The following is a 22,285-nucleotide window of genomic DNA, read 5'->3' as shown; positions in this document are numbered from 1 at the left end:
TACATCTGGACGCACCAGCAACTATTTGTGGTCACACTTGGGACAGACGAATGAGCTGTGTTATTAGAGAACCTACATCTGGACGCACCAGCAACTATTTGTGGTCACACTTGGGACAGACGAATGAGCTGTGTTATAAGAGAACCTACATCTGGACGCACCAGCAACTATTTGTGGTCACACTTGGGACAGACGAATGAGCTGTGTTATTAGAGAACCTACATCTGGACGCACCAGCAACTATTTGTGGTCACACTTGGGACAGGCGAATGAGCTGTGTTATAGAGAGAACCTACATCTGGACGCACCAGCAACTATTTGTGGTCACACTTGGGACAGGCGAATGAGCTGTGTTATTAGAGAACCTACATCTGGACGCACCAGCAACTATTTGTGGTCACACTTGGGACAGGCAGAATGAGCTGTGTTATATAAGAGAACCTACATCTGGACGCACCAGCAACTATTTGTGGTCACACTTGGGACAGACGAATGAGCTGTGTTATTAGAGAACCTACATCTGGACGCACCAGCAACTATTTGTGGTCACACTTGGGACAGACGAATGAGCTGTGTTATTAGAGAACCTACATCTGGACGCACCAGCAACTATTTGTGGTCACACTTGGGACAGACGAATGAGCTGTGTTATAAGAGAACCTACATCTGGACGCACCAGCAACTATTTGTGGTCACACTTGGGACAGGCGAATGAGCTGTGTTATAAGAGAACCTACATCTGGACGCACCAGCAACTATTTGTGGTCACACTTGGGACAGGCGAATGAGCTGTGTTATAAGAGAACCTACATCTGGACGCACCAGCAACTATTTGTGGTCACACTTGGGACAGGCGAATGAGCTGTGTTATAAGAGAACCTACATCTGGACGCACCAGCAACTATTTGTGGTCACACTTGGGACAGGCGAATGAGCTGTGTTATAAGAGAACCTACATCTGGACGCACCAGCAACTATTTGTGGTCACACTTGGGACAGGCGAATGAGCTGTGTTATAAGAGAACCTACATCTGGACGCACCAGCAACTATTTGTGGTCACACTTGGGACAGACGAATGAGCTGTGTTATTAGAGAACCTACATCTGGACGCACCAGCAACTATTTGTGGTCACACTTGGGACAGACGAATGAGCTGTGTTATTAGAGAACCTACATCTGGACGCACCAGCAACTATTTGTGGTCACACTTGGGACAGGCGAATGAGCCGTGTTATTAGAGAACCTACATCTGGACGCACCAACAACTATTTGTGGTCACACTTGGGACAGGCGAATGAGCCGTGTTATTAGAGAACCTACATCTGGACGCACCAGCAACTATTTGTGGTCACACTTGGGACAGACGAATGAGCTGTGTTATTAGAGAACCTACATCTGGACGCACCAGCAACTATTTGTGGTCACACTTGGGACAGACGAATGAGCTGTGTTATTAGAGAACCTACATCTGGACGCACCAGCAACTATTTGTGGTGCGATTCGCAACACGAGTCATAATAAAGAAACTAGTTTCAAATCTCTAAATAAAGAAGGGAGATACCATTATAAACTAACGTTATGTTTAAAATGAATACCGGTATTGCACCCAAAGACCTCAGTGAATTTCTTCCGACTCTAATCTCAGATAATCATATTCATAATCAAACTTATCAAACAATCAGCTGTAGCGAAAAAGCCGCCTGCCGACCGGCCCGCAGCCAGTAACTTTCTGTCAGGCTAGAGATTCTGAAATGTCTTTGTCTTCACTGACAAGTGAATATTTCATGATGATTTGATCTCTGCTATTTATATCTCAGTCAAACTCAATCTCCAGATCTTGAGATGTGTCTTTGTCTAGAAACTTTGAACGACAGCTGCACCTTAGGTCAGGAAGAATTTGACATGTGTCTTTGTCTATTTCACACACTGACCTGAAGGATCCAAAATATGTCAGCTGGTTTCAACGTCGTACAGTCAAACTATGGACCGCCTCCGTGGTGTAGTGGTTAGAGCGTCCGCCCGGAGTGCGGAAGGTCGCTGGTTCGATCCCCGACCGCGTCATACCAAAAGATGTTAAAATATGGTACTTGTTGGTCCCTGCCTGGCGCTCGGCATTAAAGGGTACAACAAGGACTGGTCGGCTCGGAGTCAGTATAATGTGTCTGAGTGGGGTATTCATGCTTCACTGCGGCATGGTATCTCAGTGGGCTAGCACTATAAAACCAGCTTCAGTCTGGGCTAGTACAAGCAGCCGCACATACACATACACACGCATGCACGTCGTAATATGAGCGAAATATTCTCAAGCACGACGTTAAACCCAATTCCACCACCACCACCAGAGTCAAACTATGGAATGCTCTTTCTGATGATTGTATTAACACTTGCCCGTTCAGATAATATAACACTCGAATCAACGGCCCTTACATAACAAATAAATATATAGAATTAAGCTTTGGTTCCTGATTCTGTCAAACTATGCATTGTAGCCTCGGGCTCGGCTCTAGTGAAGTAAACGCCCATATATTTATTCGATATATTTACATCAGATTTACGGACTGCTCAGATTGCGATGTAGGTATTATTGCGAAGTCGCTTTACATTTTCTATGACATGCGGAAATCCGGCAACTATTATACACAACGTGCATTTTCAGATCTTTGGTGATAATCAGAAAACAGTTTTATACGACAATCCACATTAATCATCTCAATTCAGTCCACGATTTTATTGTGAAAGACTCGAATTATAGGTATGACAATTGAAATACATTTAGGATAATACGTTGAACCTGAGATACTGCTTCCTTATGTCGGACACAACTAGCTGGAGCTTACGGTTACATATATATCTGATGTATTGTACATGTGTATACATATTGTATACATGAATATATATATCTAGGTTAATAGCCTTTAACTATCGATAAGATGGCTGACCTGAGATGGTGGGTTCGAATCACGGATGGCACTCAACCTAATACAAGTATTAGAATCTGTACTTTACAGAGAGAGTGTAATGCCAAATATAACATTATGTTAAACTATTACCTGTATTTCCTGGAGCGGTATTAAATTAGTAATGTGTTGCTTGTTTACCAATCCAGATTTCGTTTATGAAATAAAAATAGAGTTGTAATACTACTGAGTTAGCAACAACCATTGTTAGACTGACTGACTGACTGACTGAGTTTGGTTTTACGCCGCTTTTAGCAATATTCCAGCAACATCACGGCGGGGGACACTAGAAATGGGCTTCACACATTGTACCCATGTGGGGATTCGAACCCGGGTCTTCGACGTGACGAGCCAACGCTTTAACCATTAGGCTACCCCACCGCCCCACCATTGTTAGAACAGTGTATGACATTAGCTACTAGTCCAGAGTTCCCATCAAGTGTAATGGCTAATACGGTCCAGTTATATTGTGTTTTACTCTGCTTCTAGCAATTCCAGCACGGAGAGACACTAAAATTGGGAGGGGACATTTATATGTGAAATCGAACTCGGATCTCGGGAGCGACGAGCAGGTACTTCAACCACTGTCCCAGCACAGCGCCCATCACTTTGTACCGACTGTTTCGTACCAAGGCAAACATCTGCCAAGTATTGCTAAAATAGACAGACAGACAGATTGTTTAGTATAGTCTCACCTCGTTACAGTCATTTTGATAAAAACGTACATACATAATATATACATGATAAAACTATACATAACCTAAGACAATATAAGCGTAAAAGTAACGAGCCACCCTGTACAGAGTTACGAGAGACTTTAAAATTATAACATCTATAAAAACATTAAAATGTTAAGAGCTGCAGTCTCTCTATAAAATATCCTTTGATAAAATATTACCTAAAAGTTTTAAAAGAAATCAATGAAATAGAATAAAATAAAAGTTCGTGCTAGTAGACTCCAAAGACGGCACAGACCGTGGCTATATGGCTGAATACATTCGCGTGTGATTTTACATTTGCAACTCACTCATACTCTAGTACGGACCATCACATTCCAACATGTGTAGATTCCGTCACTATTTACAAACCCCATGTCGGAGTTGACAGTCTGTGTTTGTAGTCTTTGCTATGATGTAAATACCAAGCGTTATTAGTTTTCGGGATGACTCACTCCTGTTATGTGAAATTCCAACTATTCATTTGACGCTATGTGATAAACAGTTGTTTTGACAATATTATCCGGCATTTTGTGATGAATGTAAACATATCTGAATATCTCATCTCACTTACGCCTGTCCGACAGACCGGTAAGTGGTGTTATCCTAACAACTTCAGATCTGCAATGTGTTAACCCTGACAAGCATCAGAAGGTCACCTGTGGTCACAACAATGACCTTAAGCTGCCCCTCGCTTCTGTATATCCCGTCATTATTGGCATATCATCATTCTCTTGGTTCTAGCCTATCTCATAGTCCCTGAACAACATTTAATGTTTCCCCTTCCGCCCAGCCCTTTCTTACTAGATACAGCCCACTGGGACTCCCTTTCAAATATATGAAGTTATTTGTTTGTATAAGAATTATATATATTCAGAGATGAAGGGTTAAATTAAGTCTAATAATGGTTCGTGTTAACGTTGATATAACGTACCCGTGAAGATCCGAGTTAGAATTGATCTTCAGCAACCCATACTTGTCGTAAGAGGCGACTAAAGGGATCGGGTGGTCAGGCTCGCTGACTTGGTTGACACATGTCATTCTGTCTCAACTGGGTAGATCGATGCTCATGACGTTGGTCCAGATTCGATTCTTTACAGGCCGCCGCCATATAGTGCTAAGTGCGGCTAACCAACCAACCAACATTGCGATACTCTGATCGGATAAACTTGGAATCACGATCCGATAAATATGCAAATGAGATCACATGACAGGAACTACTTTTCGGAAGCTCTGTACATCAATGCGTTGTTTGTTTGGTCAGAACCGGTTGTTTAATGTTCCCCTAATATTACATAGCGATTCCTCGATGCGTGAGTGCTTTTGTAAGAACACATGGGAGGAAATTAATTGGCTCTAAATTATAAACGAGGTGCTTCACTCAGGAGATATTCCTACGCGGTGTCGAAAGTTACAATATAATTAACATGCATAAACAATCGGCAAATAATCTGTATAGTAAACAATGAAGTTACGGGGATCTTCTTGCAGTATACGACAAGATTCGACTGGTGACTAATGTCATCTTGACTGTTACGGCAAGATTCGAGTAGTGACGAATGTCTTCATGTGGGTTACAACAAGAGACGAGTGGTGACGAATGTCTTCTTGATTGTTACGCAAGATTCGGGTAGTGACGAATTCCTTCTAATTGGTTACAGCAAGATACGAGTGGTGAAGAATGTCTTCATGATTGTGCTACGCAAGATTCAGGTAGTGACGGATGTATTCTACGTATGCTACAGCAAGAGACAATTGGTGACGAATGTCTTCTTGGGTGTTACGGAAAGTTTCGAGTAGTGACGAATGCCTTCAGATGGGTTACAGCAAGATACGACTGGTGACTAATGTCTTATGCAGGTTACAAGATTCGGGTAGTGACTAATGTCTTCTAGTTGTTTACAACTAGATAAGACTGGGGACTAATGCCTTCTTGATTGTTACGTAAGATTTGCGTAGTGACGAATGCCTTCTAATGGGTTACAGCAAGAGAGAAGTTGTGACTAATGCCTTCTTGATTGTTATGCAGGATTCGGGTAGTGACGAATGCCTTCTACAGGGTTACAGCAAGAGACGATTGGTGACGGAAGTCTTCTTGCAGGTTACGGCAAAAGAAGTGAGGTGACGAAGAAAGTAGAAATATCTTTTAGCGAACAAGTGAGGCCATTTTGAATACATTTATTATTAAATACAGAAATAATGATTCCATCATCCAAATAACCCTTTGCTGTTTTCCAACACAATTACACAGTGGAGGTTACTCAAAATACGCGTCAATTGGAATTTGATTTGGGTTTGGTGCGCATGCACTGTCTTTCACAACTCCATTGTTCAGAATGCGAACAGATAATTGTGTTACATCTATAAATAAACACAGCGATACCAAGCTCTGTAAATGTTTAATGGCAGTCATCCCGTGGGCTTGCTATGGCTTGTGTCTGATATGAAATGCTTAGGTATTGTGTTACATTGATTTGACAGCCGGAGGGTGATATTGATTGGCTTTAGAGGGGGGTTCGGTGTTAGTTATCTCCCCTGGTTGGCTGCATTGTTGGGAGGTTCGGTAAAATACATCGACTGAGGTCCACTAATTTCCGCTTGGCTTATCTAACAAATAAACCCAGTCCTTATGACATCACTACTTCTGTTTGTACATAATAGGTCTGATACATCATGTCTGTCTGTACACAATCGGTCTTATACATCGTGTCTGTCTGTACACAATCCTTCTGATACATCATGTCTTTCTCTATAGAATCTGTATGATACGTCATGTCCCTTTGTCTACAATAGGTCTGATACGTCATGTCTTTCTCTATAGAATCTGTATGATACGTCATGTCCCTTTGTTTACAATAGGTCTGATACGTCATGTCTTTCTCTATAGAATCTGTAATATACGTCATGTCCCTTTGTCTACAATCGGTCTGATACGTCATGTCTGTCTGTACACAATCCTTCTGATACGTCATGTCTTTCTCTATAGAATCTGTAATATACGTCATGTCCCTTTGTCTACAATAGGTCTGATACGTCATGTCTTTCTCTATAGAATCTGTATGATACGTCATGTCCCTTTGTCTACAATCGGTCTGATACGTCATGTCTGTCTGTACGCAATCGGTCTGATACGTCAAGTCTGTCTGTACACAATCCTTTTGATACGTCATGTCTTTCTCTATAGAATCTGTATGATACGTCATGTCCCTTTGTCTACAATCGGTCTGATACGTCATGTCTGTCTGTACACAATCCTTCTGATACGTCATGTCTTTCTCTATAGAATCTGTATGATACGTCATGTCCCTTTGTATACAATCGGTCTGATACGTCACGTCTGCTTGTAATCGTAGTGGCTCGTCATGTCTGTCTGTACACAATCGGTCTGATACGTCATGTCTGTCTGTACACAATCAGTCTGATACGTCATGTCTTTCTCTATAGAATCTGTATGATACGCCATGTCCCTTTGTCTACAATCGGTCTGATACGTCATGTCTGCTTGTAATCGTAGTGGCACGTCTGTCTGTACACGTCTGTACGTCATGTGTCTGTACACAATCAGTCTGATACGTCATGTCTGTCTGTACACAATCGGTCTGATACGTCACAATGCTTGTCTGATACGTCAGTGACACGTCATGTCTGTCTGTACACAATCAGTCTGATACGTCATGTCTTTCTCTATAGAATCTGTATGATACGCCATGTCCCTTTGTCTACAATCGGTCTGATACGTCATGTCTGCTTGTAATCGTAGTGGCACGTCATGTCTGTCTGTACACAATCAGTCTGATACGTCATGTCTGTCTGTACACAATCGTAGTGATACGTCATGTCTGTCTGTACACAATCAGTCTGATACGTCATGTCTGCTCTGTACACAATCAGTCTGATACGTCATGTCTGTCTGTACACAATCGGTCTGATACGTCATGTCTGCTTGTAATCGTAGTGGCACGTCATGTCTGTCTGTACACAATCGGTCTGATACGTCATGTCTGCTTGTACACACTCGGTGTGATACATCATGTCTGTCCACAATCGTAGTGACACGTCATGTCTGTCTGTACACAAGCAATCTGATACGTCATGTCTATACACAATTGGAGTGGCACGTCATGTCTATCTGTACACAATCGGTCTGATACGTCATGTCTGTACACAATTGGAGTGACACGTCATGTCTGTACACAATCGGTGTGATACATCATGTCTGTACACAATCGGTCTGATACGTCATGTTTGTCTGTACACAATCGGTCTGATACGTCATGGCTGTACACAATCGGTCTGAAACGTCATGTCTGTACACAATCGGTCTGATACGTCATGTCTGTACACAATCGTTCTGATACGTCATGTCTGTACACCATTGGAGTGACACGTCATGTCTGTACACAATCGGTGTGATACATCATGTCTGTACACAATCGGTCTGATACGTACATGTTTGTCTGTACACAATCGGTTTGATACGTCATGGCTGTACACAATCGGTCTGAAACGCCATGTCTGTACACAATCGGTCTGATACGCCGTGTCTGTACACAATCGGTCTGATTCGTCATGTCTGTACACAATCGGAGTGACACGTCATGTTTGTCTGTACACAATCGGTCTGATACGCCATGTATGTACACAATCGGTCTGATACGCCATGTCTGTACACAATCGGAGTGACACGTCATGTCTGTACACAATCGGTCTGTTACGTCATGTCTGTACACAATCGGAGTGACACATCACTTCTGTCTGTACACTATCGGTCTGATACGTCATGTCCGTACACAATCGGTCTGTTACGTCATGTCTGTACACAATCGGAGTGACACGTCATTTCTGTACACAATCGGTGAGGTACGTCTGCTTAAATATTAACTGTATACCAAACCCGTGTTATTCGCATGTTTGTAAACATAGTTTCTAATTCATAGAATATCACCTGCACAACACCTTTATATCACCTGCACAACACGTACATGTCCGTATCACAACCTACTTCTCACCCCCACAACCCTCCACCCTAATGCACAGTTCACCAAAGAATCTGTACAACACAGACACCACTATTCCGCTATAACAGAAGACAATACATCTGGAAAAGCGATCCCGGTGTAAAGAAGTGGTTGACGAAAAGCCAGACACTTACATCAGCAAGCAAGCCACTGTGGCCCCATGCAAACGTTTTCATTGAATTACAAACCGGATCGCCCAAATGTCACGGGCTATTGTCTTCTACAGTGACGACTGCTAACGTGGTTTGGTCCGGATTAATCACATCGTTTCCATAAAACGCGAATATCGATGGTGGATGAGCAGATTAACCTTTTCCGGTGACTACCATCATATTCCATCAGAGTCACTGTGCCAGTCAACAGCAATTTGTGTTGAGTGCAGTCAGGTGACATCGTGGAAATACAGGTCTAGGTGTTGTTTAGTTGGGGTTTTCTTGTTTGTATTTTTTTTCCTTTTAACTTTTCCTTTTCTTTTGTAATTACGTCGTGTTTCACTACGAAATGCAACAATTTGTTTAATAAGGAAATATTTATTTCATATATTTCGTTAGAACATTTTACTAACTTTCACTTTCAAGTAAACTAGGTGGTGGGTTAGCCTAGTGGTTGAAGCGTTCGCTCGTCACGCCGAACACCCGGGTTAGATTCCCCACATGGGTACAATGTGTTAAGCCCATTTCTGATGTTCCCCGTCGTGATATTACTGGAAAATTGCTAAAAGTGGTGTAAACTAAACTCGCTCTATAACTCAAGTAAAACATATTGAATTTTTTACAAAAAACATCCTAATGTCCCTTAAGGGTTTCCGTAGCTTTGAAGCACGATCCCGAGTTTGAACAGCTGTCATTTCACCGGTGTGGTGCCATGTGTAATACACACTGGCTGACCGCCAGTACTCTGTCGGCGACAGGACCATGCACTTGAAAGTACTACAGTGTCCGAGCTTAGGTGAACACGAAATGTCCATTATCAGTTGCGGTAGTGATGACAGCACATGCTGGTGTTTCATGCAACAGTTTGATGTATCAAGGTACAGCTTATTGTTTTATGCTTCTAATGTCGATCGGTCACTTGGATATTCTAGAGAGAAAGTAAAAACTAGTTCTCTGGTTGGTAGTTACATTTTGTTAACTTAATTGGATAATGTTTTACTTTTTCATAAAGTAAAAAACCTTGAGGCCACTTGGTATGTCATATAAGACAGTATCACTACCAACTTTGTAAATATTTAATGCGTTGGTTTGTGAAAGTAGGAATATTTTATTATTTGTTTAAGTTTTAACCACACATCATCAACCATGACCGATGTGATAGGATGGGGTTTGTAGAAAAGGAAAATAAAAGATCAACAATGGTCATGGGGCCTCAGTACATCTGTTCTTCGTAACACTGGTCGTAACAGGCGCCTCAGTACATCGGTTGGTCTTACACTGGTCGTAACAGGCGCCTCAGTACATCGGTTGGTCTTACACTGGTCGTAACAGGCGCCTCAGTACATCGGTTGGTCTTACACTGGTCGTAACAGGCGCCTCAGTACATCGGTTGGTCTTACACTGGTCGTAACAGGCGCCTCAGTACATCGGTTGGTCTTACACTGGTCGTAACAGGCGCCTCAGTACATCGGTTGGTCTTACACTGGTCGTAACAGGCGCCTCAGTACATCGGTTGGTCTTACACTGGTCGTAACAGGCGCCTCAGTACATCGGTTGGTCTTACACTGGTCGTAACAGACGCCTCAGTACATCGGTTGGTCTTACACTGGTCGTAACAGGCGCCTTAGTACATCGGTTGGTCTTACACTGGTCGTAACAGGCGCCTCAGTACATCGGTTGGTCTAACACTGGTCGTAACAGGCGCCTCAGTACATCGGTTGGTCTTACACTGGTCGTAACAGGCGCCTCAGTACATCGGTTGGTCGTAACACTGGTCGTAACAGGCGCCTCAGTACATCGGTTGGTCTTACACTGGTCGTAACAGGCGCCTCAGTACATCGGTTGGTCTTACACTGGTCGTAACAGGCGCCTCAGTACATCGGTTGGTCTTACACTGGTCGTAACAGGCGCCTCAGTACATCGGTTGGTCTTACACTGGTCGTAACAGGCGCCTCAGTACATCGGTTGGTCGTAACACTGGTCGTAACAGGCGCCTTCAGTACATCGGTTGGTCTTACACTGGTCGTAACAGGCGCCTCAGTACATCGGTTGGTCTAACACTGGTCGTAACAGGCGCCTTAGTACATCGGTTGGTCTTACACTGGTCGTAACAGGCGCCTCAGTACATCGGTTGGTCTTACACTGGTCGTAACAGGCGCCTCAGTACATCGGTTGGTCTAACACTGGTCGTAACAGGCGCCTCAGTACATCGGTTGGTCTAACACTGGTCGTAACAGGCGCCTCAGTACATCGGTTGGTCTTACACTGGTCGTAACAGGCGCCTCAGTACATCGGTTGGTCTAACACTGGTCGTAACAGGCGCCTTAGTACATCGGTTGGTCTTACACTGGTCGTAACAGGCGCCTCAGTACATCGGTTGGTCGTTACACTGGTCGTAACAGGCGCCTCAGTACATCGGTTGGTCTTACACTGGTCGTAACAGGCGCCTCAGTACATCGGTTGGTCTTAACACTGGTCGTAACAGGCGCCTCGGTACATCGGTTGGTCTTACACTGGTCGTAACAGGCGCCTCAGTACATCGGTTGGTCTTAACACTGGTCGTAACAGGCGCCTCAGTACATCGGTTGGTCTTACACTGGTCGTAACAGGCGCCTCAGTACATCGGTTGGTCTTACACTGGTCGTAACAGGCGCCTCAGTACATCGGTTGGTCTTACACTGGTCGTAACAGGCGCCTCAGTACATCGGTTGGTCTTACACTAGTCGTAACAGGCGCCTCAGTACATCGGTTGGTCTTACACTGGTCGTAACAGGCGCCTCAGTACATCGGTTGGTCTTACACTGGTCGTAACAGGCGCCTCAGTACATCGGTTGGTCTTAACACTGGTCGTAACAGGCGCCTCAGTACATCGGTTGGTCTTACACTGGTCGTAACAGGCGCCTCAGTACATCGGTTGGTCTTACACTGGTCGTAACAGGCGCCTCAGTACATCGGTTGGTCTTACACTGGTCGTAACAGGCGCCTCAGTACATCGGTTGGTCTTACACTGGTCGTAACAGGCGCCTCAGTACATCGGTTGGTCTTACACTGGTCGTAACAGGCGCCTCAGTACATCGGTTGGTCTTACACTGGTCGTAACAGGCGCCTCAGTACATCGGTTGGTCTTACACTGGTCGTAACAGGCGCCTCAGTACATCGGTTGGTCTAACACTGGTCGTAACAGGCGCCTCAGTACATCGGTTGGTCTTACACTAGTCGTAACAGGCGCCTCAGTACATCGGTTGGTCTTACACTAGTCGTAACAGGCGCCTCAGTACATCGGTTGGTCTTACACTGGTCGTAACAGGCGCCTCAGTACATCGGTTGGTCTTACACTGGTCGTATCAGGCGCCTCAGTACATCGGTTGGTCTTACACTGGTCGTAACAGGCGCCTCAGTACATCGGTTGGTCTTACACTGGTCGTAACAGGCGCCTCAGTACATCGGTTGGTCTTACACTGGTCGTAACAGGCGCCTCAGTACATCGGTTGGTCTAACACTGGTCGTAACAGGCGCCTCAGTACATCGGTTGGTCTTACACTGGTCGTAACAGGCGCCTCAGTACATCGGTTGGTCTTACACTGGTCGTAACAGGCGCCTCAGTACATCGGTTGGTCTAACACTGGTCGTAACAGACGCCTCAGTACATCGGTTGGTCTTACACTAGTCGTAACAGGCGCCTCAGTACATCGGTTGGTCTTACACTGGTCGTAACAGGCGCCTCAGTACATCGGTTGGTCTTACACTGGTCGTAACAGGCGCCTCAGTACATCGGTTGGTCTTACACTGGTCGTAACAGACGCCTCAGTACATCGGTTGGTCGTAACACTGGTCGTAACAGGCGCCTCAGTACATCGGTTGGTCTTACACTGGTCGTAACAGGCGCCTCAGTACATCGGTTGGTCTTACACTGGTCGTGGCAGGCGCCTCAGTACATCGGTTGGTCTTACACTGGTCGTAACAGGCGCCTCAGTACATCGGTTGGCCTTACACTGGTCGTAACAGACGCCTCAGTACATCGGTTGGTCTTACACTGGTCGTAACAGGCGCCTCAGTACATCGGTTGGTCTTACACTGGTCGTAACAGGCGCCTCAGTACATCGGTTGGTCGTAACACTGGTCGTAACAGGCGCCTCAGTACATCGGTTGGTCTAACACTGGTCGTAACAGGCGCCTCAGTACATCGGTTGGTCTTACACTGGTCGTAACAGGCGCCTCAGTACATCGGTTGGTCTTACACTGATCGTAACAGGCGCCTCAGTACATCGGTTGGTCTAACACTGATCGTAACAGACGCCTCAGTACATCGGTTGGTCTTACACTGGTCGTAACAGGCGCCTCTGTTGGAAAAGTCTCGATACAACGCCAAAGAATTAATCCAGATGGAATTGCTATTACGTTCAAAACCTGCAACTAACCTTAACAACGTACTAGATGTGACACAAAAGGCGTTGATCACATTAAGATACTTTGCAACGAGAAGCCTTTAGTTGGGGAATACAGGCGAGCAGTTTTAACTTAAGAAAGATCTTAGTTTCTATTTAATACCACCCCAGGTCTAGAACATCCTGAGATATGGCTGTGATTGAAGTGTACAACATAACACGCCTCAGATCCGAGTTCGACTCCCACATGAGTACAAAGAATGAAGTTTGTTCTTGGTCTCCCCACCCTCGGTATGGCGTAGAACCATCACCACTCACCCATACACTCAGGGTTGAGGTGGGAAGGCTGTGGACAAAAGATGCCTGAGATAAGCAGACAGGGGATATTCTACTCGACTATTATAGTCTATAGTAGGAATATATCTGCCTTTCTGGGGCTGTAAGGCGACTAACGGTATCGGGTGGTCAGGCTCGCTGGCTTGCTTGACACATGTCATCGTATCCCATTTGTGTAGTTCGATGCTCATAATGTTGATCACTGTATTGTCTGGTCCAGACTCGATTATTTACAGACCACCGTCATATATCTAGCTGGAATATTGATAAGTGCAGGTTAAACAACAATCCAACTAACCGGGGCGACAAACAACATTCACTCATTCTCATATGATGGTTTCAAAATCAGCTGTCAGACAGCGAACTTATTAACAGGAAGTAATACTCAAGCCGAATTCTTCTAGCACAGTTGAAGTCTGCACTAACCATTGATTGCTTTCTTTGTTGTGTGTAGAATTGGTACCATGTCGTTTTAACTCTCCTCCCGTCTGTTGAAGGGAAATCGCCCCCTATTGATCACGTGGCTTCAATAAGGCAGGCTGGATGACGTCTACCGTTACGTTAAGCAAGCAGACGACACCCCGTTCCATCCGTCTGCACATGCGCAGATACAGAATAGCCCCGAGAATAGGTTGACGAAATCCAATAATGATTTTGATTAGTTTCGATTACCAATTGTTGTCCTTCACCCCTCGACAACCTTTGCGACATCAATACGGCGTTTTATCTTGATCAAGCTTTAATGTTGACTTGGCGTTCTCTCAGATGCCAGTGTTCGAGGCTTGGAGGTGACGCCCTGTGTTTGGTCGGTTACCATTACCCCAGAGACAAATTAGCTGTGATCCTGTCACGTGACATCGTTTCTAATAACGAGTCGAACAATTACAATGTCTGACGTTTGTTTTTTAGCCTTTCAGTCATTCGGTCATTGCTTCTTTGATCGTTGATAGGAAAATAGTAGTTATGGTGATGTTCTGATGGTTGCTCGCGTGTGCCATGACCATTCGCCTGAGACCATTGTCCATGTAACTGGTCGACTGTCCTTACTCTGCTTTTAAATATTTAAGTCTTCATGGTAACTGCCAACTGACCAAAGTGTAGTCCTCCTTTAACGTGTAGAGAATTAATAAAATCACTGTCAAAGCAACTCAGATGGTGTCATTATCTAGAACAAAGTTTATGCCATTTCTCGTTTTAAAAAAATAATATATTTTAATGATTTTAATAATTAGTGAAGATCAACAAGGTTTTGTACCAGTAGATACATAGGCGAGATAACCAGAATGAGCCCGATCAACCCATGGGCCCCGTTTGTCCAGTGAACAACGTATTTATCTTACCGAACACCTTAATGTTAATTTTGAATTGTTTGAAGCACGGGTACACGGGTTACTCGCTTGTAAGCGGGGTACATTGAAAATAATAGAAGAGCTCTCAGCCAATCAGAAAGCGACATTTATGTGTGAGGTAAGATAAGTAGCCTTATCACATACCTAGTCTCGATTCAGTAGATGGACGTTTCATGTTAAATGTTGCGCGGACGTCGGAGAAAACCGCTTGTTTTCCAACAGGTTGTATTTCGCATTCGGTTATAAAGATTACATTAGTTCATGATGGAGGGGAAACTAACGTGATCTGGCTGTTTCTCGTCGTCAGCGTCTGTAAACAGATCCTCGGAAACATCTGAACCAAAAAGCTGAAACTTCGCATGTTTGTTTCAACCAATGTTGACACCTGAATATACTCATGAGTTTCGAATCGTAATTTCAACATGTCCGCCATTACAGTCATATTGGGTGGTCAGGCTCGCTGACTTGGTTGACAGATGCCATCGTATCGAAATACGTAGATCAATGCTCATGATGTTGATCACTGGATTGTCTGGTCCAGACGCGATTATTTACTGACCGAGGACATATTGCTGGAATATTGCTGAGTGTGGCTTAAAACAACCAACCAACCAAACCCGTTTCACAAAGCGACCGTAGCTACGATTATGGAAACTCCGTACTTTAACACAGAGTTACAACAGTCGAAGCCGTGCGATTACCGTAACTCCCATACTTTAACATAAAGTTGGATCTGAGATCGCTTTGTAAAACAGGATCCAGGTCGTGTAAGTCTAGTGGCCATTTATAAATGTCGACAATCTCAAACTTCAAACAAATATATGCCAACATGGACATTCTCAGCGAAACTGTCAACCGCCATGTGTCATTGGACTTCACATTACATGCCTGTAATTCCATATACTCCTTTACCAAAAGTTTCTGGAGAGAAAAAAAACGACTCAAAAACACCAAAATTCCATAATCCCAACAAAGCCAGGTTATATGTCGGGCGTTATTAAATATTGAACGCACCTCCGACATGTCGTCTGCTCTCGAGACAGCAGACGCCCCTGAGGCTCGTCAGCTGCCATTTGGAACTGAGGAAAACTATGAAAGGTTATCCACTCTGCCTAACGTACTTGTCACGACAACTAGATTTGTTTCATATTTGTAGCAGTTGGGGCACAGGAGGACTTTCTAGGACTTTACAACCCGAGGATAAAATGATTACTGTACGCTTGGGAGATTACTAGATAAGCACTTCAGAATGTTATGCCAATGGTATAAGGTGGCACCTGTCGGCTTTGTGGACAATGAAGGGGTGATGCGATTGGGGCAGTGGTGTATGGCGTCACAAGCTCTGTGTAGAGTTGTTATTGGGCTTCGCTGGTCGAATCTCAGATTCCCCCTGGGTGTATCAATCTCCAACACTCCAGTGCTCTACTTCCTCCAGTGCGAGGGATGGTGCTCATCCTATCAACCTCTGGCTCAGAATATTTACAATGAGTGAGTGAGTTTAGTTTTACGTCGCTTTTAGCAATATTCCAGCAATATCACGACGGGGAACACCAGAAATGGGCTTCATACATTGTACCCATGTGGGGAATCGAATCCGGGCCTTCGGCGTGACGAGCGAACGCTTTAACCACTAGGCTACCTCACCGTCCCATATTTACAATGAACATGAATGACTGGGACATTCACTCACTCTCCTAAGATGATACCCGGATGATCTTGCATTAGGGTTATCGGCCCATGGACAGACCGTTTAATGTTTTTGAGAGTGATTATGGTTTTATGCAGCCTTGTAGCAACGCACCCATGTTTGGAATCGAACCCGAACCCGAGTCTACCCCACCACCCGTTTGGGGGTTGGTTTTTTAGACATGAAATGTACTGCTAAATAAAGATTAAAGAACATCCGACTCTAGACGATACTGTGATGAAACAATATTGATGTAATCGCTAGTTTAGACGAGGTGTTCTTAAAATCAATGTGGACGGATGGACAAAACCGGAAGCCAATGAAGGTCAAGGTGAGGACAACAAATCGATAGCGCACACGGCACATTTGGGTCATTTCTAATTTTCTACCCGGATTCCCCATAGAGTTGTGATTAAGGTAGCCTTATTCATCACAGGTGAATAGATCCATTGTTCACCTTACTTTTTCACCTGACGCCGGTAATCCCGTTATGATATGTCAACGCTAATGTACACATCGGCACGTGACGTCCCCACTAACACGTGATTTACTGTTATTCATGAAAATTCAGAAAGAAGTAAACTGCTTCCTTTGAGGTACCGTCCTCCTATCTCAAGTGTATTGAACCATCCGTCATTGTTTGCCCTCGTCCAGAAATGTCAACCGGCAACTACAGGTAGCAACAATAACACTGTAATACCTTCATAATTGGCGGGAAATTGGTATGCATGGGACCCGTCCTTAACAACGTGCTGTGAATGGTAATTTCAAGATGGCGTCGTATCTCGACGTTATGAGAAGTCCGAGGTCGAATGAGGTGCAAAGAAGTTGTAACAGTACGTTCTGATTGCTGGTTTTGTCCCCGGCCAAGGTCACGTGAACGAGATTGTTTGGGATTAGGTAGAAATCTTGACAAACAGTTTCTGGTCGAGGATTTCATGGGATACGTTGGAGGCTTACGTCCGTAGCTTACACTTATATCCAGGCCGTATGATAAATGAACATGTTCTGCTATAAACTATCAACCTTGTAAATACGTTTATATTTTCTTGATAATTAGACTTAGCAAGTTTTGCAGCCATAACTGTTTCGGGGTATTTATCTTTTGCTCGTAGTTTATGTTATAATTATGTTTTGTTGGTGAAATATAATCTACATGTTCAATGCATATATCAAGCTGATCTATCTATAGTTGTGTAAAAGACTGCAGACTTTAGTTTTGATGATATAAAAGTCAAAAAAGAGTTTTGAGGACGTTTTACCCATGAAATTATACCATGCATGATCTGAACAAATGAAAACGGTTGGATATACATCCCAACTGTATTCGAGACAGGCATACACATCGCATTCTCTGCTTCCAAACAGCGACCAACATATTGCCATTTAAACTGTCATTTAATAAGTACAGTTTTGATGAGCTCTCAGCCAATCAGAATCGTGTATCACACAATGTCGTGCTGGAATTATACATTTATGTCAAGGCGGGTCTGTTTAATGTGGGGGGAAAGCCCGACGTGAGGAGTGTTGTAGGTGTTTATCGTTATAGTGAAACAAACGGGCACGGGTATATTGTTGAAAATATACAATAAAAAATAATGCAGGGTTCGAAAACATGGTCAGCAGATCCTGGCACAATAAAGGGACAGAACTGTTCGAAATTCGGAGCCTCCAAATACTGGGCCCAAGCATTCCCCCAGCAGTAAAAGTATGTTACACCATCGCCCATCATCCGTTGTCTATAAACACAATAATCTTAATCTTGTCCAAGAAAGTTGAAAATTTAAGAACTGAAATACATGTACCTTACATTTACACTCGCTTCTTTCTCCGAAAACAACGCTGACAGTGACCCGATGTGAAACAGCACCAGTCTTCTGAGTAGGTGGTTTTACGCCGCCTTTAGCAATATCACGGGGGACACAAGAAATAGTACCCATGTGGGGAATCGAACCCGGGTCTTCGGCGTGACGAGCGAACGCTTTAACCACTAGGCTAACCAAGTAAGGCAGGCAGGCAAGCAGGCGGGCACGCACGCACGCACGTAGGCAGGCAGGTACGCACACACTCACATACGCACGCGCGCGCACACACACACACACACACGGGAGAGCCGATGATTACAGTGTGAGACTTGGCTTGTTTGCTTTCGTTGCCCGAAGGGTTAGATCGTTGTTCATGACGTCAATCATTGGTTTGACCTGCTGAACAGGTGTGTTATAAAAATCATAAAATGGTCACCAGCAACTACGATCTTTTAAATGTAAAGGAAAATATACTGAAGAGCAGAAGTGTATACCGTGTTTTTATGTAAATTAGACTGGGGATTTCCCTGTATCGCTTGGCATTCAGATTTCCTCGGATGATAACCAACCAGTCTTCTCCTTCTCTGGCCACAAATGATATCCCATATCATGACGCTACCTCCATAGAAAGGATCAACTTCTTGAACGCAGTTTGGCGCCTGTCGCTCTTCTCTACTTCGAAAAAAATCTGTAAAGAGCACCGACGTACAGTTCGTGCCCATAGCAGTCTGCGTTGACGGTGTAGACGGGTCAAGGTCATTCCTAGGAAGGGGCGGTAGGCTCGCATACGAGCCATACCGGTCATACCAAGTCGTCGAAGGACTGTTCGTCTGCTGATGTAGCGGACTTCGGCCGGTGTCTATGCCACTCTCATCCACCAATGTCCCACAATTACGATTTTTTTCGAAGTTTTCGAACAGCGAACACGTCGTTATCGGGGTCCATGTTGCGTTATGACGACCGTTTTCTGCTTGGGTTCAAACCTGTACCAGCGTTCTTGTTTTTATGTGACTCTTTCTTTTACCGGGTGGTTTACATAGCGACGTGCTTTTAAGCATAGTATGACCAGAAATTATTGAGAATTTTAGGAATATGTTTAATTGGATTTCTAGTATAAACAACCTTGACCAGCTATCAAGTGCTTGGTTTCATTCAAGAGAGACAACTCCGTTAATCCTTTTTTCATTAGTTTGTGAAGAGTTATGCCCCTTTGTTTACTTGCTCGCAGACGACATTTTCAGTGATCCTCAGTATGGATGGTTTAGAGAAGATGAAGTTGATTTTAGAGTATTATAACAAGGACATCAGATCAGCTAAAGTGATTTCAAGTAGAACAGGCATCCCTTTGTCCACTGTTTATCGTGTTTTGAAAAATATTGCAAATAGATATGGCATTGAGCACCAGGGAGGCGCAGGTAGACCCAGAAAATTGACTGTCGGTGACAGGAGGCGGCTTGGTATTCTTGTTTCTAAAACAAACGAAGGAGTTTAGAAAACTTAAGGCTGGATATGATTGATAGAGGAACTGTGGCTGTCTGTAAGGAGACAATTAGAACTGAGCTGCATGCAATGGGTTGGCAGAAAAGTCGAGGAATTCCATCACCGATCATGAAACCTGAACAAAAGGAGCGAAGGTTGAACTGGTGCTTACAGCATAGAAATTTTAACTGGGACAATGTGATTTTCTCAGATGAAAGTTCTGTGTGGCTGTTTCCTAATACACTGAAATTCTGGACCAAACAAACTGAAAAACCTTTGTATCAGCGCCCAAAGTACAGTCCGAAATTTAACGTGTGGGGTGGCATATCTGTGTATTTGAAGGGAATATGAACAGTGAGCGGTACACAGATATTCTCGAGGGACATTTACTTCCATCTGCTCACGTGTTCTGTGGAAAATTTTGGATTTTCCAGCAGGACAACGACCCAAAACATCGTTCAAAGCATTCACAGGCCTGGTTTCGGACCAAAAATATGACATTATTAGATTGGCCAAGCTATAGCCCTGACCTAAATCCAATAGAAAATGTTTGGGGACTTATGAAGGAAAGTGTCAATAAGAAAAATCTGACAAATATTGCTGAAATGAAAGAAGAGGTGGTCCGATATTGGGACAGCATGGACCACAACTTTCTAACTTCTTTGATCAGTAGTATGCCGCGCCGCATTGAAGCCTGCATTGCTGCCCATGGTGACTTGACAAAATACTAACTGTTCACCTGTCTTTGAATCTGGAGTTATGTTCTGCTAATGTTCACATTTAATACGTGAGTAATGACAGAAAATAAAAAAAAAATACAATCTTTAAATTCTCAATAATTTCTGGTTGCACTGTAGGTATGTGTGCATGCTTGTAGTAGTCTTGACGTATGACCACAAACCTGTCTCATTTAAGTAACGTATTAATGTTCCAAGTCTTAAAAACTACTGTTTGCAAGGCAGGTGAACCATTACAAAGAATTTCAAAACAACTTTCTAAGATCTGAAGAGACAAGAAGAGTCCCTCTGGTGACATGGGTTAATTACAACAGACGTCTCCCAAAGGTTGACAGTGAGAATGGATACCCACTACCTGTGTTCTGAAGTAGACCATCGGCAGTGTCGTCTGCTGACAAGACCTTGTATCTGAAACTAGCGTGCTGCAGTGCCTTGGCGCTGAGCTTTACTCTCGTTTAAAACTATTCCCCGATGACAACAGCTAATGTAATCGAAAACTTACTTGTCTTTTGTATCAGAAAATGGATCAACTTTTGTGTTCAGTAGTCATGGATCTGGAATACTCTTTAAACTTTAAAGTATTTCAACATACGTTGACTGAAGCACTCAGTAAAGTCGAATCCATATCATTTATGTCGGTGGGATACAAGCGTTCAGAATCTAGGGTCACTGTGTGACGGTATATTAGGGTGTCTTTTATAGTGGTGGTCCGATTAATTGAAATAATCGAAGATTGGTCGTAGTGACTAAACGACCAAACAATCGATCATAATTTCTCATAATCGAACACAAACAATTCTGGAACACTTGTTTTCATTAACAGTATTTTTCACAAGGTTGGACTTGTCTGTTACATTTCATAAGCACTACAAGCTCGTTTCAAGTCATGATTGAATTTATCTTAAAGATTCCAAGAAATGTATGTTCCTAACATACTAGTCATCCTTTAAAGATGTGAAATTTTGCCAAAAAACCCCAGAAGAACTACATTTTTCCCCCTTATTTTAATGTGCATTAACAAATTTCATAAATGACGCTAATCAATTATTTTTGATGATTGATCGGTAGTAATGAACCAATCATCAATTATGAGATTTTAACCAATTCCAAGCACTAGTCTTTTAACATGCACAGTTTACAAACACATTCATGTACAGTCCACATATGTTGGCTTATTGTGTTGTATGAAGGAACAAACCTTGAATTCCATTACATTATTGTGTCAGTTCGTAACGCCGAAACAGCAACACTCCGGCTGCATGGCATACAGTGATCTGTAAATAATCGATTCTGAACCAGACAATCCAATTACTGACACAAGAAGCTGATACGCACGCACCTGGGATACGTTGACATATACTGACGTACACAAGAAAGTACACACCTGGTGTTTTGGGACTACAGTATATAAAAAAACAAAACAAATATTTTGCTGGCAATGTTGTAATTGGGTACGATATCTGTGGTGTTTGGAAACACTTGCACAATGTTTGTGACAAGGCAGAATCAAAACACTTTTAAATATTAATGTTGTTTTTAAGAAAATATTTTACCAAAGAATCAGGTGTGTACTTTCTTTTGAGCGTAAGTTTACATCAACCAAGTGGGGAGAATCGAACCCGGGTCTTCGGCGGAACGAGCGAACCCTTTAACTACTGGGCTC

This window comes from Haliotis rubra, unplaced genomic scaffold, assembly GCF_003918875.1.
Source record: "Haliotis rubra isolate DU_JTF1 unplaced genomic scaffold, ASM391887v1 Scf128, whole genome shotgun sequence".
Classification (NCBI taxonomy): Eukaryota; Metazoa; Mollusca; class Gastropoda; order Lepetellida; family Haliotidae; genus Haliotis; species Haliotis rubra.
The sequence above is the reverse complement of the archived record's forward strand: the minus strand, read 5'-3'. Positions refer to the sequence as shown.